Source organism: Salmo salar, chromosome 07 (genome assembly GCF_965601325.2).
Source record: "Salmo salar chromosome 07, fSalSal1, whole genome shotgun sequence".
NCBI lineage: Eukaryota > Metazoa > Chordata > Actinopteri > Salmoniformes > Salmonidae > Salmo > Salmo salar.
Genome location: NC_138297.1, coordinates 45,275,373 through 45,302,332, shown reverse-complemented (window position 1 = coordinate 45,302,332; position 26,960 = coordinate 45,275,373). Strand labels below are relative to the sequence as shown.

Below are 26,960 nucleotides of genomic sequence, written 5' to 3'. Positions count from 1 at the left end.
CCTCCATTCGCTATTTAAGTGCATAGATGACATGTCTTTTCGATACAGGTGCATGATAATGGTCCATTCTAAATCAACACAAATGTCACGCATATCATTTAAAGAAGACAAGATTAAATCAAGAATAGTCTGAAGGGTGACAATATTCGCCTATCACTTCTGAATGATATATTATCACTTGTGAATGATGCCCAGCATAAGAAACAATGCATTTTTTTGCGACTTTTTCTAATTGTAGTCGCACACCTCATATAGCCTAGCCCATAGGCCTACCTGTATATGTTTTAATAAGGTTTGTATCACAACTAAAGTTGCCAAATAACTTCTTAAAATTAAGCACATTAATCCGCTTTACAAGGGGTGTAGAGCCTAACTGGCATATATAAGCAGCAGGTAAGTTCCAAGTTTGGGGAAGATAATTTTCACCATAAAAATGCACCTTTATAATAAAAGCATTACATGCATAATTGCATTTGCTGTCACTTTCGATTCCGCTAAAGAAACATTTGACCTTATAGCCTACTACCATGTGCGCATTGCTGCGCTTATAATGTGAAGAAATAGCCTAATAGTTTATCAACATTTTAAGCTAAACGTTCTGATCTGTTGCATCAGCCACATTGCATAAAAAATATTTTTTCCTGCTAGTGGTTGTATTAATTTGGGATTTATTGCATCCCACAACTGTCCCAGACTTTGTTTGGAATATTTATTTCTCGCACAGAATAAAATAGGTAAAAATGGGTACTATGCGGATAGTAGATTGACATAGGCTAGTGCTTTTGCTGTTCGTTAGGCCTACTCATCTTGTTGGGTGACGAAAAGTAAATGTGGACAGTTCTTCCAATATCTTCAATATGTCTTCACTTGTAGCCTGTGAGAAAGACCCGATCACGTGATGGAGAGCCATGTGAGTGAGAGGCTCTTCGGATTACGCAGCACACTCAGCGAGAAGGGCACAACGCGGCACAACGCAGCACTCCGGCCCGCAAAAGGCCTGGATTTTTTTAGGGTGCTTTACGGACACAAAGGAGATGCCGCTGTGAAATTTTTGCCATTATCAAGTGCTTGTCAAATTGTGAATGAGAAAGGAATGCAGTGTGTACAGCCTGCGCAAAAAAAACAAAGAAGAGCTCAAGCTCATTCATAACATATAGCACAAAATGGATGACATAGTACACAAAAAAAACAGGGACCTGCTTTGGATCGTGAGTACCACTTCCAAAACTACTGGCTGGAATCATACAAAAGTTTGATAGTGCATCTTTAACCATTAACCTTAATCTCGTTAATGAAGTGCATCTCTCTCTCTCTATATATATATACATAGAGAGAGAGAGAGAGAGAGAGAGAGAGAGAGAGAGAGAGAGAGAGAGAGACCATAGTGACAGTCACTCAGTGATCAGTAGAGTTCTCTGCTGTCCATCACTCTTAATGTTCTGCCAGCCGCCTTATCGTCATCACAACCAATTAACACAACCGCTTCTTATCTCCTTAACGAGCATTAACGAGCCATCTCAATCACTCTGTTAACGACCATGAGAAGAGTCCCAATCACACTATCCCAACACGCATCACTGCAGTGTTCTTCACTCCCTGTCCCAGCCCACCAACATAACAGCTGATTCAGCAGATTCAATTAAGGTCAGATGGTTAGATGATGAGTTGAATTTGCTGAATCCTGGTCTGTTAGTGCTGGGCTGGATCTAAAACCTGCATACACTGTTGCTTTCCAAGACCAGGATTGAATGAACATGGCAAGGTAATGCAGACATGGCAAACGCAAGATAGATGCAGATCAAGTCTTAGCTAACTGATTTTCACAGCACCCAACACGTTACGACCTCTCAGCATCTTCCTTGAGAATATCGCTCCATGCTAAGAAGACTAAACTTGAATGATGGTAGCTCTATTACAATCTAGGTCAGAATATGACCTTCGATACCTGTCTAATCTACACGTTAAACATTTAACCTTGATTTATTTCTTACAGCCATCCGTTCATACACTATGATATTAATGCCTTTTCATTCCTGAAGGGAGAGAATGGGAAGCTCTGACCAGTACCTCTCAACACACACACACACACACACACACACACACACACACACACACACACACACACACACACACACACACACACACACACACACGCCCACACAGACTTCCCACAATGTCCCCGCTCCTCACTGTTCCTAAAAACTAATTTGAGTACGGTCTATGAGAATAGAATTATGCCAGGGCTACCTGACAATCGACACGGAGAGAGGGAAGGAAAGGGGGTAGCATACCAAGCTACAGCAGTCTTGACTTGTATGCATAAATACACACAGAGAAACACACACACCGGCTCAAATACAAGTGGCAGGCTGCAGTCTGTACATAAACATTTACGTTTTACATTTACGTCATTTAGCAGACGCTCTTATCCAGAGCGACTTACAAATTGGTGCATTCACCTTATGATATCCAGTGGAACAACCACTTTACAATAGTACATCTATATCTTTTTTTTGGGGGGGGGGGGGTTAGAAGGATTACTTTATCCTATCCTAGGTATTCCTTAAAGAGGTGGGGTTTCAGGTGTCTCCGGAAGGTGGTGATTGACTCCGCTGTCCTGGCGTCGTGAGGGAGCTTGTTCCACCATTGGGGTGCCTGAGCAGCAAACAGTTTTGACTGGGCTGAGCGGGAACTGTGCTTCCTCAGAGGTAGGGGGGCCAGCAGGCCAGAGGTGGATGAACGCAGTGCCTTTGTTTGGGTGTAGGGCCTGATCAGAGCCTGAAGGTACGGAGGTGCCATTCCCCTCACAGCTCCGTAGGCAAGCACCATGGTCTTGTAGCAGATGCGAGCTTCAACTGGAAGCCAGTGGAGTGTGCGGAGGAGCGGGGTGACGTGAGAGAACTTGGGAAGGTTGAACACCAGACGGGCTGCGGCATTCTGGATGAGTTGTAGGGGTTTAATGGCACAGGCAGGGAGCCCCGCCAACAGCGAGTTGCAGTAATCCAGACGGGAGATGACAAGTGCCTGGATTAGGACCTGCGCCGCTTCCTGTGTGAGGCAGGGTTGTACTCTACGAATGTTGTAGAGCATGAACCTACAGGATCGGGTCACCGCCTTGATGTTAGCGGAGAACGACACGGTGTTGTCCAGGGTCACGCCAAGGCTCTTAGCACTCTGGGAGGAGGACACAATGGAGTTGTCAACCGTGATGGCGAGATCATGGAACGGGCAGTCCTTCCCCGGGAGGAAGAGCAGCTCCGTCTTGCCGAGGTTCAGCTTGAGGTAGTGATCCGTCATCCACACTGATATGTCTGCCAGACATGCAGAGATGCGATTCGCCACCTGGTTATCAGAAGGGGGAAAGGAGAAGATTAATTGTGTGTCGTCTGCGTAGCAATGATAGGAGAGACCATGTGAGGATATGACAGCACCAAGTGACTTGGTGTATAGCGAGAATAGGAGAGGGCCTAGAACTGAGCCGTGGGGGACACCAGTGGTGAGAGCACGTAGTGCGGAGACGGATTCTCGCCACGCCACCTGGTAGGAGCGACCTGTCAGGTAGGACGCAATCCAAGAGTGAGCCGCGCCGGAGATGCCCAACTCGGAGAGGGTGGAGAGGAGGATCTAATGGTTCATAGTATCAAAGGCAGCAGATAGGTCTAGAAGGATGAGAGCAGAGGAGAGAGAGTTAGCTTTAGCAGTGCGGAGAGCCTCCGTGACACAGAGAAGAGCAGTCTCAGCTGAATGACCAGTCTTGAAACCTGACTGATTTGGATCAAGAAGGTCATTCTGAGAGAGATAGCAAGAGAGCTGGCCAAGGACGGCACGCTCAAGAGTTTTGGAGAGAAAAGAAAGAAGGGATACTGGTCTGTAGTTGTTGACATCGGAGGGATCGAGTGTAGGTTTTTTGAGAAGGGGTGCAACTCTCGCTCTCTTGAAGACGGAAGGGACATAGCCAGCGGTCAAGGATGAGTTGATGAGCGAGGTGAGGTAAGGGAGAAGGTCTCCGGAAATGGTCTGGAGAAGAGAGGAGGGGATAGGGTCAAGCGGGCATGCTGTTGGGCGGCCGGCCGTCACAAGTCGCAAGATTTCATCTGGAGAGAGAGGGGAGAAAGAGGTCAAAGCATAGGGTAGGGCAATGTGAGCAGGACCAGCGGTGTCGTTTGACTTAACAAACGAGGATCGGATGTCGTCAACCTTCTTTTCAAAATGGTTGACAAAGTCATCCGCAGAGAGGGAGGAAGGGGTGGGGGGGAGGCGGGGGGAGGATTCAGGAGGTGGGAGAAGGTGGCAAAGAGCTTCCTAGGGTTAGAGGCAGATGCTAGAAATATGACCACAGAAATATGACCACAGGTTAGAGTCAGGCCAATATAACACGTAGTATATTCTTTGTGTAGAAAGCAGTTACCATAGCTAATCATAAGTACAATCACAACAGACAAGGTGATGGATAGCTGTATCTATAGAATACAGTTACTATAGCTAGCATCAAGTGTTCTACAGTCTGTACAGACATATTAAGACACACACTTTCAATTCACCATCACCCCCTCATCGTTTCTCTCTCTCTCTGTTCTCTCTTTTCACTCCACTCTCTTCTCTCCGCTCTTTTCTCTCTTCTCTCTCTCTTTTCACTCCTCTCTCTGTTCTCTCTCTCTCTTTTCACTCATCTCTCTGTTCTCTCTCTCTTTTCACTCCTCTCTCTGTTCTCTCTCTCTCTTTTTACTCATCTCTCTGTTCTCTCTCTCTCTTTTCACTCCTCTCTCTTCTCTCCTCTCTTTTCTCTCACTCTCTCGCTCTATTTTCCCTTCTCTCTCTTCTCTCCCTTTCTCTCTCTCTTTTCCCTTCTCTCTCTTCTCCCAGTATAGTCATTAGTCAGTCACTTCCCCCTCACACCTCACTCTCTTTAACATGTCTATTCTCACAATGCTGCCATTATGTCCATCTCTATTTAGGTCATCTCCTGTTCTTCTATTAGCAGAGATTGTACAGGCCTTATAGACAGACGGAATAACACTCAATAAAAGTCCTTAGTATGAGCCATAGAACAAAGTCACAATAGCTGATCATAACTACAGTCCTTATATACAGTTTTATATACAGAGTAGAGGGACAGTTGTATGTGGTATGAGCCGTAGAACACAGTCACAATGGTACACAACAACAGGCAACCTACACTCTGTACAGTCATATTACCGCGGGTCAGAGTAGGCCAATGTTCAATGTCTATATGTCTATGTGAGGTGTATAAGATACACTACATGGCCAAAAGTAGGTGGACGCCCCTTCAAATTAGTGGATTCTTGCCACACCCATTGCTGACAGGTGTATAAAATCGAGCACAAAGCCACGCAATCTCCATAGACAAACATTGGCAGTAGAATGGCCCGTACTGAAGAGTTCAGTGACTTTCAACATAGCACCTTCATAGGATTCCACCTTTCTAACAAGTCAATTCGTCAAATTTCTGCCCTGCTAGAGCTGCTCTGTCAACTGTAAGTGCTGTTATTGTGAAGTGGAAACGTCTAAGGGGCAACAACAGCTCACCCGCGAAGTGGTAGGCCACACAAGCTCACAGAACAGGAACGCCGAGTGCTGAAGCGTGTAGCGCGCAAAAAATCGTCTGTCCTCGGTTGCAACACTCACTACCGAATTTCAAACGCCCTCTGGAAGCAACGTCAGCATAATAACTGTTCGTCAGGAGCTTCATGAACTGGGTTTCCATGGCCAATCAGCCGCACACAAATCTAAGATCACTATGCGCAATACCAAGCGTCGGCTGGAGTGGTGTAAAGCTTGCCACCATTGGACTATGGAGCAGTGGAAATACATTTTCTGGAGTAATGAATCACGCTTCACTATCTGGCAGTCTGACGGATGAATCTGGGTTTGATGGATGCCAGGACAATGCTACCTGCCCCAATGCATAGGGCCAACTGTAAAGTTTGGTGGAGGAGACATAATGGTCTGGGGCTGTTTTTCATGGTTTGGGCTAGGCCCCTTAGGTCCAGTGAAGGGAAATATTAACGCTACAGCAGACAATGACATCATAGACAATTCTGTGCTTCCAACTTTGTGGCAACTGTTTGGGGAAGGCCCTTTCCTGTTTCAGCATGACAATGCCCCTGTGCACAAAGCGAGGTCCATACAGAAATGGTTTGTCAAGATCAGTGTGGAAGAACTTGACTGGCCTGCACAGAGCCCTGACCTCAACCTGAAAAGCTTTGGAATGAATTGGAACGCAGACTAGGAGCCAGGCCTAATCGCCCAACGTCAGTGCCCGATCCTCCGACGAATGTTCTTGTGGCTGAATGGAAGCAAGTCCCCACAGCAATGTTCCAACATCTAGTGGAAAGCCTTCCCAGAAGAGTGGAGGCTGTTATAGCAGCAAAGGGGGGACCAACTCCATATTAATGCCCATGATTTTGGAATGAGATGTTTGACGAGCAGCTGTCCACATACTTTTGGTCATGTAGTGTATTTCCATTCTTAGAGAAGCATTGTGTCCAAGACCATTTCAGAGAAGCATTTGTGTGCAATCTTTATTTTAAGATAATAATTTGTGTCCAGCTATATGCTCTGTCCATGCTTTACATTCTCAACAATAATACATTGACACCACTTTCCATGCTTAACACCACAAAGATGGGAGAAAATGGGGGGAACTCAAGGCCCCTTTTAATAAAGTGCTCAGTACCATACACACACACACATGCACAGCACATACACACACAATCACATACACACACACACACACACACACACACACACACACACACACACACCACACACACACACACACACACACACACACACACACACACACACACACACACACACACACACACACACACACACACTAATCCTTGTAATCCATCAGGTATGGTGTGGAATGACCAGCATGCCGTGCGTCGCGGGGTAGACCATGAAGAGAGGAAAACCCTCTTTTCTGCTCCTCTCGTCTGACATCCCTCACATAACATGCTTTACTTGATCCCTTTGCAGCAGAACAGCAGCGGTAAAGGACGCTGAGCGCTAGGGACATAGCAATATAGCAGCAATCTAAACACAGAACCACAGCGCTCTGCCACTCTGTACACAGACAGGCTTACAGCGGGACACAGCGGCATATCACAGACACACAGCCAGAGCCAGAGCACTCTGTCCACAGACAGGGGCCGACACAGCTGTATTGAGCCTCCTATACAGCACTGAGGACTAGCAGCAAACAAACAGTATAGAGCTCTATACAAATATTTCCTTTCCTCTCACTCGCTCACTCTTAATCCCTGTCTTTCGTTCTCTCTTTCTCTCTCTCTTCCTCTATTTCTCTCTTAAACGAAAGGGGGGGGGGGCAGAATAAAAGGGACAGTCAGATCACCACAACTCCACTCCATCAATTTTAATTATGTCTATGTGACCTAGTCAATATGGCCAGAGAAAAAAAACACGAACGGGAAAAAGGACAAAGAAAAAGTGAAAGTATTGACTGTTGTGTCGGAGCCGGTTAAAGAGAGGAGATCTGAGGAGTGAGAGGGGCCGCGTCAGTGGACAGCAGAGCCAGGAGGGGTGACATTATGAAGACGCACCTGAATGACTCTGTTCTGACTGTGTCGATAATACTCTGATTCAAAGTCATAAGGATATTATTGAAGTATGGGTTCTTCCCCCCTGTTTAAGGGGTCCGGGGTCCCCCCCTGGATAAATTTGGCATATGTTACAATTATTTGCACACATTGGAACATGCATATAGCCTATGCGTGTTCCATACTATCAGTTATGCTATTAGCAATAAGCATTATCACCTGAAACCTAACTGATGAAGCATAGAGGTAATAAATATATAGGCTGCATTTACCCTACTGAGCTAATAATTAGCAGCCCTGCATCGGGTCAGATACCCATGGTTCCCGTGGGTGAGCCGCAAAAAAAATCTGCCCGCGGGTGGAATGAAAACATTTTTTCAAACCGTGGGTCGGCTCGCGGTTCAGGACAATTAAGTCGCGGATCGGAAACATTTTAAATCAAGATAATTCACTTTTTAAAAACCCAGGATCTTGTTTTGTTGCATTGTGTAAGGAATTCCACTCTGTGAGCGGCGAGGCAGACATGAGGCCACCAGCCACGCATTGAGAGTGTGTGGAGACGGGAAATGTCCCTTATTTGTGTGGTGCTAAAACATTTTCATTTGCCCATGCACGGACCTTATGTTCCCTCTCCCCATGTGAGAATACGACACCTTGTCAAGTTGACTTTCCCTGGATAGCCTAGCACACGCAAAAAATGGCTAACGTAGGCCTAACCAAAGGAATAAATACAAAGGTTATGCTGTGAGACGAGGTAAAGAAGAGAGAGTGAAGGAGCCAGTTAGCATGAGTGAGTGACTGAGTGAGTGAGTGAGTGAGTGAGTAAGAGAGTGAGTGTGTTAGAGAGAGCATAAACCAGGGCATAAGAGTGAGTGAATTAGAGGGACATAGTGAGAGAGAAAGTATGAGTGAGTGTTTGAACGTGTGAGTGCGTGCATGTGTCTTCCATCGACATCCAGAGACAGTAGCATCTCTGCTTTGCTTCACTGGTTCCAGGTCAGTCACACGTTAGATAGCTGAGGTGACTGGCTACAGCTAGTGGCGTTACACACATTCCTTCTATTCCACTGAGCAACCAGAGCAGCAACACCACACGGAGACAAACAACAGCCCTGTTATGTATGTACAGGCACACTCATACGTGAGCACACACACAGATAGCGCGACGCACAAAGCCAGCACTACATTGATTTCACACACAATGAGTGTGTGTGTGCGTGTTTATGCATTGGGATGTTATGGGGGGGGGGAGATGGACACTCAGTTTATGAGAAAAGGGCAAAATTATAAGGAGACAGCTGCGTCTTTCCTACTGAAGAAGATGAACACACACAAACACACACACACACACACACACACTTGTGATCGGAGGGCATTGGGCAGTGTAGCGATACAAGTTCAATTGTGGCTTCTGCCTTTGAAGTGTCTGAGTGGGACAGAGAGATGGAAGTGTAGTGGTAGACAGAGAGATGGAAGTGTGGTGGTAGACAGAGAGATGGAAATGTGGTAGTGTGGTGGTAGACAGAGAGATGGAAGTGTGGTGGTAGACAGAGAGATGGTAGTGTGGTTGTAGACAGAGAGATGGTAGTGTGGTAGTAGACAGAGAGATGGTAGTGTGGTAGTGTGGTGGTAGACAGAGAGGTGGTAGTGTGGTGGTAGACAGAGAGATGGAAGTGTGGTGGTAGACAGAGAGATGGAAGTGTGGTGGTAGACAGAGAGATGGAAGTGTGGTAGTGTAGTGGTAGACAGAGAGATGGTAGTGTGGTAGTGTAGTGGTAGACAGAGAGATGGTAGTGTGGTAGTGTGGTGGTAGACAGAGAGATGGTAGTGTGGTGGTAGACAGAGAGATGGTAGTGTGGTAGTGTGGTGGTAGACAGAGAGATGGTAGTGTGGTAGTGTGGTGGTAGACAGAGAGATGGTAGTGTGGTAGTGTGGTGGTAGACAGAGAGATGGTAGTGTGGTAGTGTGGTGGTAGACAGAGAGATGGTAGTGTGGTGGTAGACAGAGATATGGTAGTGTGGTAGTGTGGTGGTAGACAGAGAGATGGTAGTGTGGTAGTGTAGTGGTAGGCAGAGAGATGGTAGTGTGGTAGTGTGGTGGTAGACAGAGAGATGGTAGTGTGGTAGTGTGGTGGTAGACAGAGAGATGGTAGTGTGGTAGTGTAGTGGTAGACAGAGAGATGGTAGTGTGGTGGTAGACAGAGATATGGTAGTGTGGTAGTGTGGTGGTAGACAGAGAGATGGTAGTGTGGTGGTAGACAGAGAGATGGTAGTGTGGTAGTGTAGTGGTAGACAGAGAGATGGTAGTGTGGTGGTAGACAGAGAGATGGTAGTGTGGTAGTGTGGTGGTAGACAGAGAGATGGTAATGTGGTAGTGTGGTGGTAGACAGAGAGATGGTAGTGTGGTAGTGTGGTGGTAGACAGAGAGATGGTAGTGTGGTAGTGTAGTGGTAGACAGAGAGATGGTAGTGTGGTGGTAGACAGAGAGATGGTAGTGTGGTAGTGTAGTGGTAGACAGAGAGATGGTAGTGTAGTGGTAGACAGAGAGATGGTAGTGTGGTGGTAGACAGAGAGATGGTAGTGTGGTGGTAGACAGAGAGATGGTAGTGTGGTGGTAGACAGAGAGATGGTAGTGTGGTAGTGTGGTGGTAGACAGAGAGATGGTAGTGTGGTAGTGTAGTGGTAGACAGAGAGATGGTAGTGTGGTGGTAGACAGAGAGATGGTAGTGTGGTAGTAGACAGAGAGATGGTAGTGTGGTAGTGTAGTGGTAGACAGAGAGATGGTAGTGTAGTGGTAGACAGAGAGATGGTAGTGTGGTGGTAGACAGAGAGATGGTAGTGTGGTGGTAGACAGAGAGATGGTAGTGTGGTGGTAGACAGAGAGATGGTAGTGTGGTGGTAGACAGAGAGATGGTAGTGTGGTAGTGTAGTGGTAGACAGAGAGATTGTAGTGTGGTGGTAGACAGAGAGATGGTAGTGTGGTAGTGTAGTGGTAGACAGAGAGATGGTAGTGTAGTGGTAGACAGAGAGATGGTAGTGTGGTGGTAGACAAAGATATGGTAGTGTGGTGGTGTAGTGGTAGACAGAGAGATGGTAGTGTGGCGGTAGACAGAGAGATGGTAGTGTGGTAGTGTGGTGGTAGACAGAGAGATGGTAGTGTGGTGGTAGACAGAGAGATGGTAGTGTGGTAGTGTGGTGGTAGACAGAGAGATGGTAGTGTGGTGGTAGACAGAGAGATGGTAGTGTGGTAATGTAGTGGTAGACAGAGAGATGGTAGTGTGGTAGTGTGGTGGTAGACAGAGAGATGGTAGTGTGGTGGTAGACAGAGATATGGTAGTGTGGTAGTGTGGTGGTAGACAGAGAGATGGTAGTGTGGTGGTAGACAGAGAGATGGTAGTGTGGTAGTGTAGTGGTAGACAGAGAGATGGTAGTGTGGTGGTAGACAGAGAGATGGTAGTGTGGTAGTGTGGTGGTAGACAGAGAGATGGTAATGTGGTAGTGTGGTGGTAGACAGAGAGATGGTAGTGTGGTAGTGTGGTGGTAGACAGAGAGATGGTAGTGTGGTAGTGTAGTGGTAGACAGAGAGATGGTAGTGTGGTGGTAGACAGAGAGATGGTAGTGTGGTAGTGTAGTGGTAGACAGAGAGATGGTAGTGTAGTGGTAGACAGAGAGATGGTAATGTGGTAGTGTGGTGGTAGACAGAGAGATGGTAGTGTGGTAGTGTAGTGGTAGACAGAGAGATGGTAGTGTGGTGGTAGACAGAGAGATGGTAGTGTGGTGGTAGACAGAGAGATGGTAGTGTGGTAGTGTGGTGGTAGACAGAGAGATGGTAGTGTAGTGGTAGACAGAGAGATGGTAGTGTGGTGGTAGACAGAGAGATGGTAGTGTGGTGGTAGACAGAGAGATGGTAGTGTGGTAGTGTGGTGGTAGACAGAGAGATGGTAGTGTGGTAGTGTAGTGGTAGACAGAGAGATGGTAGTGTGGTGGTAGACAGAGAGATGGTAGTGTGGTAGTAGACAGAGAGATGGTAGTGTGGTAGTGTAGTGGTAGACAGAGAGATGGTAGTGTAGTGGTAGACAGAGAGATGGTAGTGTGGTGGTAGACAGAGAGATGGTAGTGTGGTGGTAGACAGAGAGATGGTAGTGTGGTGGTAGACAGAGAGATGGTAGTGTGGTGGTAGACAGAGAGATGGTAGTGTGGTAGTGTAGTGGTAGACAGAGAGATGGTAGTGTGGTGGTAGACAGAGAGATGGTAGTGTGGTAGTGTAGTGGTAGACAGAGAGATGGTAGTGTAGTGGTAGACAGAGAGATGGTAGTGTGGTGGTAGACAAAGATATGGTAGTGTGGTGGTGTAGTGGTAGACAGAGAGATGGTAGTGTGGCGGTAGACAGAGAGATGGTAGTGTGGTAGTGTGGTGGTAGACAGAGAGATGGTAGTGTGGTGGTAGACAGAGAGATGGTAGTGTGGTAGTGTGGTGGTAGACAGAGAGATGGTAGTGTGGTGGTAGACAGAGAGATGGTAGTGTGGTAATGTAGTGGTAGACAGAGAGATGGTAGTGTGGTAGTGTGGTGGTAGACAGAGAGATGGTAGTGTGGTGGTAGACAGAGAAATGGTATTGTGGTGGTAGACAGAGAGATGGTAGTGTGGTAGTGTAGTGGTAGACAGAGAGATGGTAGTGTGGTGGTAGACAGAGAGATGGTAGTGTGGTAGTGTGGTGGTAGACAGAGAGATGGTAGTGTGGTAGTGTAGTGGTAGACAGAGAGATGGTAGTGTAGTGGTAGACAGAGAGATGGTAGTGTGGTGGTAGACAGAGAGATGGTAGTGTGGTGGTAGACAGAGAGATGGTAGTGTGGTATTGTGGTGGTAGACAGAGAGATGGTAGTGTGGTAGTAGACAGAGAGATGGTAGTGTGGTGGTAGACAGAGAGATGGTAGTGTGGTAGTGTGGTGGTAGACAGAGAGATGGTAGTGTAGTGGTAGGCAGAGAGATGGTAGTGTGGAAAGTGTAGTGGTAGACAGAGAGATGGTAGTGTGGTAGTGTGGTGGTAGACAGAGAGATGGTAGTGTGGTGGTAGACAGAGAGATGGTAGTGTGGTGGTAGACAGAGAGATGGTAGTGTGGTAGTGTGTTAGTAAACAGAGAGATGGTAGTGTGGTAGTTTGGTGGTAGACAGAGAGATGGTAGTGTGGTAGTGTAGTGGTAGACAGAGAGATGGTAGTGTAGTGGTAGACAGAGAGATGGTAGTGTGGTGGTAGACAGAGAGATGGTAGTGTGGTGGTAGACAGAGAGATGGTAGTGTGGTATTGTGGTGGTAGACAGAGAGATGGTAGTGTGGTAGTGTGGTGGTAGACAGAGAGATGGTAGTGTAGTGGTAGGCAGAGAGATGGTAGTGTGGAAAGTGTAGTGGTAGACAGAGAGATGGTAGTGTGGTAGTGTGGTGGTAGACAGAGAGATGGTAGTGTGGTGGTAGACAGAGAGATGGTAGTGTGGTGGTAGACAGAGAGATGGTAGTGTGGTGGTAGACAGAGAGATGGTAGTGTGGTAGTGTGTTAGAAAACAGAGAGATGGTAGTGTGGTAGTTTGGTGGTAGACAGAGAGATGGTAGTGTGGTAGTGTAGTGGTAGACAGAGAGATGGTAGTGTGGTGGTAGACAGAGAGATGGTAGTGTGGTGGTAGACAGAGATATGGTAGTGTGGTGGTAGACAGAGAGATGGTAGTGTGGTAGTGTAGTGGTAGACAGAGAGATGGTAGTGTGGTGGTAGACAGAGAGATGGTAGTGTGGTAGTAGACAGAGAGATGGTAGTGTGGTAGTGTAGTGGTAGACAGAGAGATGGTAGTGTGGTAGTGTAGTGGTAGACAGAGAGATGGTAGTGTAGTGGTAGACAGAGAGATGGTAGTGTGGTGGTAGACAAAGATATGGTAGTGTGGTGGTGTAGTGGTAGACAGAGAGATGGTAGTGTGGTTGTGTGGTGGTAGACAGAGAGATGGTAGTGTGGTGGTAGACAGAGAGGTGGTAGTGTGGTGGTAGACAGAGAGATGGTAGTGTGGTGGTAGACAGAGAGATGGTAGTGTGGTAGTGTGGTGGTAGACAGAGAGATGGTAGTGTGGTGGTAGACAGAGAGATGGTAGTGTGGTAATGTAGTGGTAGACAGAGAGATGGTAGTGTGGTAGTGTGGTGGTAGACAGAGAGATGGTAGTGTGGTGGTAGACAGAGAGATGGTATTGTGGTGGTAGACAGAGAGATGGTAGTGTGGTAGTGTAGTGGTAGACAGAGAGATGGTAGTGTGGTGGTAGACAGAGAGATGGTAGTGTGGTAGTGTGGTGGTAGACAGAGATATGGTAGTGTAGTGGTAGACAGAGAGATGGTAGTGTGGTGGTAGACAGAGAGATGGTAGTGTGGTGGTAGACAGAGAGATGGTAGTGTGGTATTGTGGTGGTAGACAGAGAGATGGTAGTGTGGTAGTGTGGTGGTAGACAGAGAGATGGTAGTGTGGTAGTGTGGTAGTAGACAGAGAGATGGTAGTGTGGTAGTGTGGTAGTAGACAGAGAGATGGTAGTGTGGTAGTGTAGTGGTAGACAGAGAGATGGTAGTGTGGTAGTGTAGTGGTAGACAGAGAGATGGTAGTGTGGTGGTAGACAGAGAGATGGTAGTGTGGTAGTGTAGTGGTAGACAGAGAGATGGTAGTGTGGTAGTGTGGTAGAAAACAGAGAGATGGTAGTGTGGTAGTGTGGTGGTAGACAGAGAGATGGTAGTGTGGTAGTGTAGTGGTAGACAGAGAGATGGTAGTGTGGTGGTAGACTGAGAGATGGTAGTGTGGTAGTGTAGTGGTAGACAGAGAGATGGTAGTGTGGTAGTGTGGTAGTAGACAGAGAGATGGTAGTGTGGTAGTGTGGTGGTAGACAGAGAGATGGTAGTGTGGTGGTAGACAGAGAGATGGTATTGTGGTGGTAGACAGAGAGATGGTAGTGTGGTAGTGTAGTGGTAGACAGAGAGATGGTAGTGTGGTGGTAGACAGAGAGATGGTAGTGTGGTAGTGTGGTGGTAGACAGAGAGATGGTAGTGTGGTGGTACACAGAGTGATGGTAGTGTGGTAGTGTAGTGGTAGACAGAGAGATGGTAGTGTAGTGGTAGACAGAGAGATGGTAGTGTGGTGGTAGACAGAGAGATGGTAGTGTGGTGGTAGACAGAGAGATGGTAGTGTGGTGGTAGACAGAGAGATGGTATTGTGGTGGTAGACAGAGAGATGGTAGTGTGGTAGTGTAGTGGTAGACAGAGAGATGGAAGTGTGGTGGTAGACAGAGAGATGGTAGTGTGGTAGTGTGGTGGTAGACAGATAGATGGTAGTGTGGTGGTAGACAGAGTGATGGTAGTGTGGTAGTGTAGTGGTAGACAGAGAGATGGTAGTGTGGTGGTAGACAGAGAGATGGTAGTGTAGTGGTAGACAGAGAGATGGTAGTGTGGTAGTGTGGTGGTAGACAGAGAGATGGTAGTGTAGTGGTAGACAGAGAGATGGTAGTGTGGTGGTAGACAGAGTGATGGTAGTGTGGTAGTGTAGTGGTAGACAGAGAGATGGTAGTGTGGTGGTAGACAGAGAGATGGTAGTGTGGTAGTGTGGTGGTAGACAGAGAGATGGTAGTGTGGTGGTAGACAGAGAGATGGTAGTGTGGTAGTGTAGTGGTAGACAGAGAGATGGTAGTGTGGTAGTGTGGTGGTAGACAGAGAGATGGTATTGTGGTGGTAGACAGAGAGATGGTAGTGTGGTAGTGTGGTGGTAGACAGAGAGATGGTAGTGTAGTGGTAGGCAGAGAGATGGTAGTGTGGTAGTGTGGTGGTAGACAGAGAGATGGTAGTGTGGTGGTAGACAGAGAGATGGTAGTGTGGTGGTAGACTGAGAGATGGTAGTGTGGTAGTAGACAGAGAGATGGTAGTGTGGTAGTGTGGTGGTAGACAGAGAGATGGTAGTGTGGTGGTAGACAGAGAGATGGTAGTGTGGTAGTGTGGTGGTAGACAGAGAGATGGTAGTGTGGTGGTAGACAGAGAGATGGTAGTGTGGTAGTGTAGTGGTAGACAGAGAGATGGTAGTGTGGTGGTAGACAGAGAGATGGTAGTGTGGTAGTGTGGTGGTAGACAGAGAGATGGTAGTGTGGTGGTACACAGAGTGATGGTAGTGTGGTAGTGTAGTGGTAGACAGAGAGATGGTAGTGTAGTGTTAGACAGAGAGATGGTAGTGTGGTAGTGTGGTGGTAGACAGAGAGATGGTAGTGTAGTGGTAGACAGAGAGATGGTAGTGTGGTGGTAGACAGAGTGATGGTAGTGTGGTAGTGTAGTGGTAGACAGAGAGATGGTAGTGTGGTGGTAGACAGAGAGATGGTAGTGTGGTAGTGTGGTGGTAGACAGAGAGATGGTAGTGTGGTGGTAGACAGAGAGATGATAGTGTGGTAGTGTAGTGGTAGACAGAGAGATGGTAGTGTGGTAGTGTGGTGGTAGACAGAGAGATGGTAGTGTGGTGGTAGACAGAGAGATGGTATTGTGGTGGTAGACAGAGAGATGGTAGTGTGGTAGTGTAGTGGTAGACAGAGAGATGGTAGTGTGGTGGTAGACAGAGAGATGGTAGTGTGGTAGTGTGGTGGTAGACAGAGAGATGGTAGTGTGGTGGTAGACAGAGAGATGGTATTGTGGTGGTAGACAGAGAGATGGTAGTGTGGTGGTAGACAGAGAGATGGTAGTGTGGTAGTGTGGTGGTAGACAGAGAGATGGTAGTGTAGTGGTAGGCAGAGAGATGGTAGTGTGGTAGTGTGGTGGTAGACAGAGAGATGGTAGTGTGGTGGTAGACAGAGAGATGGTAGTGTGGTGGTAAACAGAGAGATGGTAGTGTGGCAGTGTGGTAGTAGACAGAGAGATGGTAGTGTGGTAGTGTGGTGGTAGACAGAGAGATGGTAGTGTGGTAGTGTGGTGGTAGACAGAGAGATGGTAGTGTGGCTGTAGACAGAGAGATGGTAGTATGGTAGTGTGGTAGTAGACAGAGAGATGGTAGTGTGGTAGTGTAGTGGTAGACAGAGAGATGGTAGTGTGGTGGTAGACAGAGAGATGGTAGTGTGGTAGTGTGGTGGTAGACAGAGAGATGGTAGTGTGGTGGTAGACAGAGAGATGGTAGTGTGGTGGTAGACAGAGAGATGGTATTGTGGTGGTAGACAGAGAGATGGTAGTGTGGTAGTGTGGTGGTAGACAGAGAGATGGTAGTGTAGTGGTAGGCAGAGAGATGGTAGTGTGGTAGTGTGGTGGTAGACAGAGAGATGGTAGTGTGGTGGTAGACAGAGAGATGGTAGTGTGGTGGTAGACAGAGAGATGGTAGTGTGGTGGTAGACAGAGAGATGGTAGTGTGGTAGTAGACAGAGAGATGGTAGTGTGGTAGTGTGGTGGTAGACAGAGAGATGGTAGTGTGGTGGTAGACAGAGAGATGGTAGTGTGGTAGTGTGGTGGTAGACAGAGAGATGGTAGTGTGGTGGTAGACAGAGAGATGGTATTGTGGTTGTAGACAGAGAGATGGTAGTGTGGTAGTGTAGTGGTAGACAGAGAGATGGTAGTGTGGTAGTGTGGTGGTAGACAGAGAGATGGTAGTGTGGTGGTACACAGAGTGATGGTAGTGTGGTAGTGTAGTGGTAGACAGAGAGATGGTAGTGTAGTGTTAGACAGAGAGATGGTAGTGTGGTAGTGTGGTGGTAGACAGAGAGATGGTAGTGTAGTGGTAGACAGAGAGATGGTAGTGTGGTGGTAGACAGAGTGATGGTAGTGTGGTAGTGTAGTGGTAGACAGAGAGATGGTAGTATGGTGGTAGACAGAGAGATGGTAGTGTGGTAGTGTGGTGGTAGACAGAGAGATGGTAGTGTGGTGGTAGAAAGAGAGATGATAGTGTGGTAGTGTAGTGGTAGACAGAGAGATGGTAGTGTGGTAGTGTGGTGGTAGACAGAGAGATGGTAGTGTGGTGGTAGACAGAGAGATGGTATTGTGGTGGTAGACAGAGAGATGGTAGTGTGGTAGTGTAGTGGTAGACAGAGAGATGGTAGTGTGGTGGTAGACAGAGAGATGGTAGTGTGGTAGTGTGGTGGTAGACAGAGAGATGGTAGTGTGGTGGTAGACAGAGAGATGGTAGTGTGGTGGTAGACAGAGAGATGGTATTGTGGTGGTAGACAGAGAGATGGTAGTGTGGTGGTAGACAGAGAGATGGTAGTGTAGTGGTAGGCAGAGAGATGGTAGTGTGGTAGTGTGGTGGTAGACAGAGAGATGGTAGTGTGGTGGTAGACAGAGAGATGGTAGTGTGGTGGTAAACAGAGAGATGGTAGTGTGGTAGTGTGGTAGTAGACAGAGAGATGGTAGTGTGGTAGTGTGGTGGTAGACAGAGAGATGGTAGTGTGGTAGTGTGGTGGTAGACAGAGAGATGGTAGTGTGGCTGTAGACAGAGAGATGGTAGTGTGGTAGTGTGGTAGTAGACAGAGAGATGGTAGTGTGGTAGTGTAGTGGTAGACAGAGAGATGGTAGTGTGGTAGTGTAGTGGTAGACAGAGAGATGGTAGTGTGGTGGTAGACAGAGAGATGGTAGTGTGGTAGTGTAGTGGTAGACAGAGAGATGGTAGTGTAGTGGTAGACAGAGAGATGGTAGTGTGGTAGTGTAGTGATAGACAGAGAGATGGTAGTGTGGTAGTGTAGTGGTAGACAGAGAGATGGTAGTGTGGTGGTAGACAGAGAGATGGTAGTGTGGTAGTGTGGTGGTAGACAGAGAGATGGTAGTGTGGTGGTACACAGAGTGATGGTAGTGTGGTAGTGTAGTGGTAGACAGAGAGATGGTAGTGTAGTGTTAGACAGAGAGATGGTAGTGTGGTAGTGTGGTGGTAGACAGAGAGATGGTAGTGTAGTGGTAGACAGAGAGATGGTAGTGTGGTGGTAGACAGAGTGATGGTAGTGTGGTAGTGTAGTGGTAGACAGAGAGATGGTAGTGTGGTGGTAGACAGAGAGATGGTAGTGTGGTAGTGTGGTGGTAGACAGAGAGATGGTAGTGTGGTGGTAGACAGAGAGATGGTAGTGTGGTAGTGTAGTGGTAGACAGAGAGATGGTAGTGTGGTAGTGTGGTGGTAGACAGAGAGATGGTATTGTGGTGGTAGACAGAGAGATGGTAGTGTGGTAGTGTAGTGGTAGACAGAGAGATGGTAGTGTGGTGGTAGACAGAGAGATGGTAGTGTGGTAGTGTAGTGGTAGACAGAGAGATGGTAGTGTGGTGGTAGACAGAGAGATGGTAGTGTGGTGGTAGACAGAGAGATGGTATTGTGGTGGTAGACAGAGAGATGGTAGTGTGGTAGTGTGGTGGTAGACAGAGAGATGGTAGTGTAGTGGTAGGCAGAGAGATGGTAGTGTGGTAGTGTGGTGGTAGACAGAGAGATGGTAGTGTGGTGGTAGACAGAGAGATGGTAGTGTGGTGGTAAACAGAGAGATGGTAGTGTGGTAGTGTGGTAGGAGACAGAGAGATGGTAGTGTGGTAGTGTGGTGGTAGACAGAGAGATGGTAGTGTGGTAGTGTGGTGGTAGACAGAGCGATGGTAGTGTGGCTGTAGACAGAGAGATGGTAGTGTGGTAGTGTGGTAGTAGACAGAGAGATGGTAGTGTGGTAGTGTAGTGGTAGACAGAGAGATGGTAGTGTGGTAGTGTAGTGGTAGACAGAGAGATGGTAGTGTGGTGGTAGACAGAGAGATGGTAGTGTGGTAGTGTAGTGGTAGACAGAGAGATGGTAGTGTAGTGGTAGACAGAGAGATGGTAGTGTGGTAGTGTAGTGGTAGACAGAGAGATGGTAGTGTGGTAGTGTAGTGGTAGACAGAGAGACGGTAGTGTGGTGGTAGACAGAGAGATGGTAGTGTGGTAGTGTAGTGGTAGACAGAGGGATGGTAGTGTGGTGGTAGACAGAGAGATGGTAGTGTGGTAGTGTAGTGGTAGACAGAGAGATGGTAGTGTGGTAGTGTAGTGGTAGACAGAGAGATGGTAGTGTGGTAGTAGACAGAGAGATGGTAGTGTGGTAGTGTAGTGGTAGACAGAGAGATGGTAGTGTGGTGGTAGACAGAGAGATGGTAGTGTAGTGGTAGACAGAGAGATGGTAGTGTGGTGGTAGACAGAGAGATGGTAGTGTGGTGGTAGACAGGGAGATGGTAGTGTGGTAGTGTAGTGGTAGACAGAGAGGTGGTAGTGTGGTAGTAGACAGAGAGATGGTAGTGTGGTGGTAGACAGAGAGATGGTAGTGTGGTAGTGTAGTGGTAGACAGAGAGATGGTAGTGTAGTGGTAGACAGAGAGATGGTAGTGTGGTGGAAGACAGAGAGATGGTAGTGTGGTAGTGTAGTGGTAGACAGAGAGATGGTAGTGTGGTAGTGTAGTGGTAGACAGAGAGATGATAGTGTGGTGGTAGACAGAGAGATTGTAGTGTGGTAGTGTGGTGGTAGACAGAGAGATGGTAGTGTGGTAGTGTAGTGGTAGACAGAGAGATGGTAGTGTGGTGGTAGACAGAGAGATGGTAGTGTGGTGGTAGACAGAGATATGGTAGTGTGGTGGTAGACAGAGAGATGGTAGTGTGGTGGTAGACAGAGAGATGGTAGTGTGGTAGTGTAGTGGTAGACAGAGAGATGGTAGTGTGGTAGTGTGGTGGTAGACAGAGAGATGGTAGTGTGGTAGTGTGGTGGTAGACAGAGAGATGGTAGTGTGGTAGTGTGGTGGTAGACAGAGAGATGGTAGTGTGGCTGTAGACAGAGGGATGGTAGTATGGTAGTGTGGTAGTAGACAGAGAGATGGTAGTGTGGTAGTGTAGTGGTAGACAGAGAGATGGTAGTGTGGTGGTAGACAGAGAGATGGTAGTGTGGTAGTGTGGTGGTAGACAGAGAGATGGTAGTGTGGTGGTAGACAGAGAGATGGTAGTGTGGTGGTAGACAGAGAGATGGTATTGTGGTGGTAGACAGAGAGATGGTAGTGTGGTAGTGTGGTGGTAGACAGAGAGATGGTAGTGTAGTGGTAGGCAGAGAGATGGTAGTGTGGTAGTAGACAGAGAGATGGTAGTGTGGTGGTAGACAGAGAGATGGTAGTGTGGTGGTAGACAGAGAGATGGTAGTGTGGTGGTAGACAGAGAGATGGTAGTGTGGTAGTAGACAGAGAGATGGTAGTGTGGTAGTGTGGTGGTAGACAGAGAGATGGTAGTGTGGTGGTAGACAGAGAGATGGTAGTGTGGTAGTGTAGTGGTAGACAGAGAGATGGTAGTGTAGTGGTAGACAGAGAGATGGTAGTGTGGTAGTGTGGTGGTAGACAGAGAGATGGTAGTGTGGTAGTGTGGTGGTAGACAGAGCGATGGTAGTGTGGCTGGTAGACAGAGAGATGGTAGTGTGGTAGTGTGGTAGTAGACAGAGAGATGGTAGTGTGGTAGTGTAGTGGTAGACAGAGAGATGGTAGTGTGGTAGTGTAGTGGTAGACAGAGAGATGGTAGTGTGGTGGTAGACAGAGAGATGGTAGTGTGGTAGTGTAGTGGTAGACAGAGAGATGGTAGTGTAGTGGTAGACAGAGAGATGGTAGTGTGGTAGTGTAGTGGTAGACAGAGAGATGGTAGTGTGGTAGTGTAGTGGTAGACAGAGAGACGGTAGTGTGGTGGTAGACAGAGAGATGGTAGTGTGGTAGTGTAGTGGTAGACAGAGGGATGGTAGTGTGGTGGTAGACAGAGAGATGGTAGTGTGGTAGTGTAGTGGTAGACAGAGAGATGGTAGTGTGGTAGTGTAGTGGTAGACAGAGAGATGGTAGTGTGGTAGTAGACAGAGAGATGGTAGTGTGGTAGTGTAGTGCTAGACAGAGAGATGGTAGTGTGGTGGTAGACAGAGAGATGGTAGTGTAGTGGTAGACAGAGAGATGGTAGTGTGGTGGTAGACAGAGAGATGGTAGTGTGGTGGTAGACAGGGAGATGGTAGTGTGGTAGTGTAGTGGTAGACAGAGAGGTGGTAGTGTGGTAGTAGACAGAGAGATGGTAGTGTGGTGGTAGACAGAGAGATGGTAGTGTGGTAGTGTAGTGGTAGACAGAGAGATGGTAGTGTAGTGGTAGACAGAGAGATGGTAGTGTGGTGGAAGACAGAGAGATGGTAGTGTGGTAGTGTAGTGGTAGACAGAGAGATGGTAGTGTGGTAGTGTAGTGGTAGACAGAGAGATGATAGTGTGGTGGTAGACAGAGAGATTGTAGTGTGGTAGTGTGGTGGTAGACAGAGAGATGGTAGTGTGGTAGTGTAGTGGTAGACAGAGAGATGGTAGTGTGGTGGTAGACAGAGAGATGGTAGTGTGGTGGTAGACAGAGATATGGTAGTGTGGTGGTAGACAGAGAGATGGTAGTGTGGTGGTAGACAGAGAGATGGTAGTGTGGTAGTGTAGTGGTAGACAGAGAGATGGTAGTGTGGTAGTGTGGTGGTAGACAGAGAGATGGTAGTGTGGTAGTGTGGTGGTAGACAGAGAGATGGTAGTGTGGTAGTGTGGTGGTAGACAGAGAGATGGTAGTGTGGCTGTAGACAGAGGGATGGTAGTATGGTAGTGTGGTAGTAGACAGAGAGATGGTAGTGTGGTAGTGTAGTGGTAGACAAAGAGATGGTAGTGTGGTGGTAGACAGAGAGATGGTAGTGTGGTAGTGTGGTGGTAGACAGAGAGATGGTAGTGTGGTGGTAGACAGAGAGATGGTAGTGTGGTGGTAGACAGAGAGATGGTATTGTGGTGGTAGACAGAGAGATGGTAGTGTGGTAGTGTGGTGGTAGACAGAGAGATGGTAGTGTAGTGGTAGGCAGAGAGATGGTAGTGTGGTAGTAGACAGAGAGATGGTAGTGTGGTGGTAGACAGAGAGATGGTAGTGTGGTGGTAGACAGAGAGATGGTAGTGTGGTGGTAGACAGAGAGATGGTAGTGTGGTAGTAGACAGAGAGATGGTAGTGTGGTAGTGTGGTGGTAGACAGAGAGATGGTAGTGTGGTGGTAGACAGAGAGATGGTAGTGTGGTAGTGTGGTGGTAGACAGAGAGATGGTAGTGTGGTGGTAGACAGAGAGATGGTATTGTGGTGGTAGACAGAGAGATGGTAGTGTGGTAGTGTAGTGGTAGACAGAGAGATGGTAGTGTGGTAGTGTGGTGGTAGACAGAGAGATGGTAGTGTGGTGGTACACAGAGTGATGGTAGTGTGGTAGTGTAGTGGTAGACAGAGAGATGGTAGTGTAGTGTTAGACAGAGAGATGGTAGTGTGGTAGTGTGGTGGTAGACAGAGAGATGGTAGTGTAGTGGTAGACAGAGAGATGGTAGTGTGGTGGTAGACAGAGTGATGGTAGTGTGGTAGTGTAGTGGTAGACAGAGAGATGGTAGTATGGTGGTAGACAGAGAGATGGTAGTGTGGTAGTGTGGTGGTAGACAGAGAGATGGTAGTGTGGTGGTAGACAGAGAGATGATAGTGTGGTAGTGTAGTGGTAGACAGAGAGATGGTAGTGTGGTAGTGTGGTGGTAGACAGAGAGATGGTAGTGTGGTGGTAGACAGAGAGATGGTATTGTGGTGGTAGACAGAGAGATGGTAGTGTGGTAGTGTAGTGGTAGACAGAGAGATGGTAGTGTGGTGGTAGACAGAGAGATGGTAGTGTGGTGGTAGACAGAGAGATGGTATTGTGGTGGTAGACAGAGAGATGGTAGTGTGGTGGTAGACAGAGAGATGGTATTGTGGTGGTAGACAGATAGATGGTAGTGTGGTAGTGTGGTGGTAGACAGAGAGATGGTAGTGTAGTGGTAGGCAGAGAGATGGTAGTGTGGTAGTGTGGTGGTAGACAGAGAGATGGTAGTGTGGTGGTAGACAGAGAGATGGTAGTGTGGTAGTGTGGTAGTAGACAGAGAGATGGTAGTGTGGTAGTGTGGTAGTAGACAGAGAGATGGTAGTGTGGTAGTGTGGTGGTAGACAGAGAGATGGTAGTGTGGTAGTGTGGTGGTAGACAGAGAGATGGTAGTGTGGCTGTAGACAGAGAGATGGTAGTGTGGTAGTGTGGTAGTAGACAGAGAGATGGTAGTGTGGTAGTGTAGTGGTAGACAGAGAGATGGTAGTGTGGTAGTGTAGTGGTAGACAGAGAGATGGTAGTGTGGTGGTAGACAGAGAGATGGTAGTGTGGTAGTGTAGTGGTAGACAGAGAGATGGTAGTGTAGTGGTAGACAGAGAGATGGTAGTGTGGTAGTGTAGTGGTAGACAGAGAGATGGTAGTGTGGTAGTGTAGTGGTAGACAGAGAGACGGTAGTGTGGTGGTAGACAGAGAGATGGTAGTGTGGTAGTGTGGTGGTAGACAGAGAGATGGTAGTGTGGTGGTACACAGAGTGATGGTAGTGTGGTAGTGTAGTGGTAGACAGAGAGATGGTAGTGTAGTGGTAGACAGAGAGATGGTAGTGTAGTGGTAGACAGAGAGATGGTAGTGTGGTGGTAGACAGAGTGATGGTAGTGTGGTAGTGTAGTGGTAGACAGAGAGATGGTAGTGTGGTGGTAGACAGAGAGATGGTAGTGTGGTAGTGTGGTGGTAGACAGAGAGATGGTAGTGTGGTGGTAGACAGAGAGATGATAGTGTGGTAGTGTAGTGGTAGACAGAGAGATGGTAGTGTGGTAGTGTGGTGGTAGACAGAGAGATGGTAGTGTGGTGGTAGACAGAGAGATGGTAGTGTGGTGGTAGACAGAGAGATGGTAGTGTGGTGGTAGACAGAGAGATGGTAGTGTGGTAGTGTGGTGGTAGACAGAGAGATGGTAGTGTGGTGGTAGACAGAGAGATGGTAGTGTGGTGGTAGACAGAGAGATGGTATTGTGGTGGTAGACAGAGAGATGGTAGTGTGGTAGTGTGGTGGTAGACAGAGAGATGGTAGTGTAGTGGTAGGCAGAGAGATGGTAGTGTGGTAGTGTGGTGGTAGACAGAGAGATGGTAGTGTGGTGGTAGACAGAGAGATGGTAGTGTGGTGGTAAACAGAGAGATGGTAGTGTGGTAGTGTGGTAGGAGACAGAGAGATGGTAGTGTGGTAGTGTGGTGGTAGACAGAGAGATGGTAGTGTGGTAGTGTGGTGGTAGACAGAGCGATGGTAGTGTGGTGGTAGACAGAGAGATGGTAGTGTGGTAGTGTAGTGGTAGACAGAGGGATGGTAGTGTGGTGGTAGACAGAGAGATGGTAGTGTGGTAGTGTAGTGGTAGACAGAGAGATGGTAGTGTGGTAGTGTAGTGGTAGACAGAGAGATGGTAGTGTGGTAGTAGACAGAGAGATGGTAGTGTGGTAGTGTAGTGGTAGACAGAGAGATGGTAGTGTGGTGGTAGACAGAGAGATGGTAGTGTAGTGGTAGACAGAGAGATGGTAGTGTGGTAGTGTGGTAGTAGACAAAGAGATGGTAGTGTGGTAGTGTAGTGGTAGACAGAGAGATGGTAGTGTGGTAGTGTAGTGGTAGACAGAGAGATGGTAGTGTGGTGGTAGACAGAGAGATGGTAGTGTGGTAGTGTAGTGGTAGACAGAGAGATGGTAGTGTAGTGGTAGACAGAGAGATGGTAGTGTGGTAGTGTAGTGGTAGACAGAGAGATGGTAGTGTGGTAGTGTAGTGGTAGACAGAGAGACGGTAGTGTGGTGGTAGACAGAGAGATGGTAGTGTGGTAGTGTAGTGGTAGACAGAGGGATGGTAGTGTGGTGGTAGACAGAGAGATGGTAGTGTGGTAGTGTAGTGGTAGACAGAGAGATGGTAGTGTGGTAGTGTAGTGGTAGACAGAGAGATGGTAGTGTGGTAGTAGACAGAGAGATGGTAGTGTGGTAGTGTAGTGGTAGACAGAGAGATGGTAGTGTGGTGGTAGACAGAGAGATGGTAGTGTAGTGGTAGACAGAGAGATGGTAGTGTGGTGGTAGACAGAGAGATGGTAGTGTGGTGGTAGACAGGGAGAAGGTAGTGTGGTAGTGTAGTGGTAGACAGAGAGGTGGTAGTGTGGTAGTAGACAGAGAGATGGTAGTGTGGTGGTAGACAGAGAGATGGTAGTGTGGTAGTGTAGTGGTAGACAGAGAGATGGTAGTGTGGTGGTAGACAGAGAGATGGTAGTGTGGTGGTAGACAGAGAGATGGTAGTGTGGTGGTAGACAGAGAGATGGTAGTGTGGTAGTGTAGTGGTAGACAGAGAGATGGTAGTGTGGTAGTGTAGTGGTAGACAGAGAGATGATAGTGTGGTGGTAGACAGAGAGATTGTAGTGTGGTAGTGTGGTGGTAGACAGAGAGATGGTAGTGTGGTAGTGTAGTGGTAGACAGAGAGATGGTAGTGTGGTGGTAGACAGAGAGATGGTAGTGTGGTGGTAGACAGAGAGATGGTAGTGTGGTGGTAGACAGAGAGATGGTAGTGTGGTGGTAGACAGAGAGATGGTAGTGTGGTGGTAGACAGAGAGATGGTAGTGTGGTGGTAGACAGAGAGATGGTAGTGTGGTGGTAGACAGAGAGATGGTAGTGTGGTAGTGTAGTGGTAGACAGAGAGATGGTAGTGTGGTGGTAGACAGAGAGATGGTAGTGTGGTAGTGTGGTGGTAGACAGAGAGATGGTAGTGTGGTGGTAGACAGAGAGATGGTAGTGTGGTGGTAGACAGAGAGATGGTAGTGTGGTAGTGTGGTGGTAGACAGAGAGATGGTGGTGTGGTGGTAGACAGAGAGATGGTAGTGTGGTGGTAGACAGAGAGATGGTAGTGTGGTGGTAGACAGAGATGGTAGTGTGGTGGTAGACAGAGAGATTGTAGTGTGGTAGTGTGGTGGTAGACAGAGAGATGGTAGTGTGGTAGTGTGGTGGTAGACAGAGAGATGGTAGTGTGGTAGTGTGGTGGTAGACAGAGAGATGGTAGTGTGGTGGTAGACAGAGAGATGGTAGTGTGGTGGTAGACAGAGAGATGGTAGTGTGGTGGTAGACAGAGAGATGGTAGTGTGGTGGTAGACAGAGAGATGGTAGTGTGGTAGTGTAGTGGTAGACAGAGAGATGGTAGTGTGGTGGTAGACAGAGAGATGGTAGTGTGGTAGTGTGGTGGTAGACAGAGAGATGGTAGAGTGGTAGTGTGGTGGTAGACAGAGAGATGGTAGTGTGGTAGTGTGGTGGTAGACAGAGAGATGGTAGTGTGGTGGTAGACAGAGAGATGGTAGTGTAGTGGTAGACAGAGAGATGGTAGTGTGGTGGTAGACAGAGAGATGGTAGTGTGGTAGTGTAGTGGTAGACAGAGAGATGGTAGTGTAGTAGTAGACAGAGAGATGGTAGTGTGGTGGTAGACAGAGAGATGGTAGTGTGGTGGTAGACAGAGAGATGGTAGTGTGGTAGTGTAGTGGTAGACAGAGAGATGG

At 47.7% G+C, this 26,960-nt stretch overlaps 1 protein-coding gene across 1 annotated transcript in view; it reads right to left on the bottom strand.

Annotated features, from left to right (window-relative positions):
- LOC106609328 (transcription factor SOX-5) overlaps nt 1–26,960 on the bottom strand; it is a 326,155-nt gene that overhangs the window by 195,767 nt on the left and 103,428 nt on the right. The gene's annotated exons all lie outside the window — the stretch shown is intronic.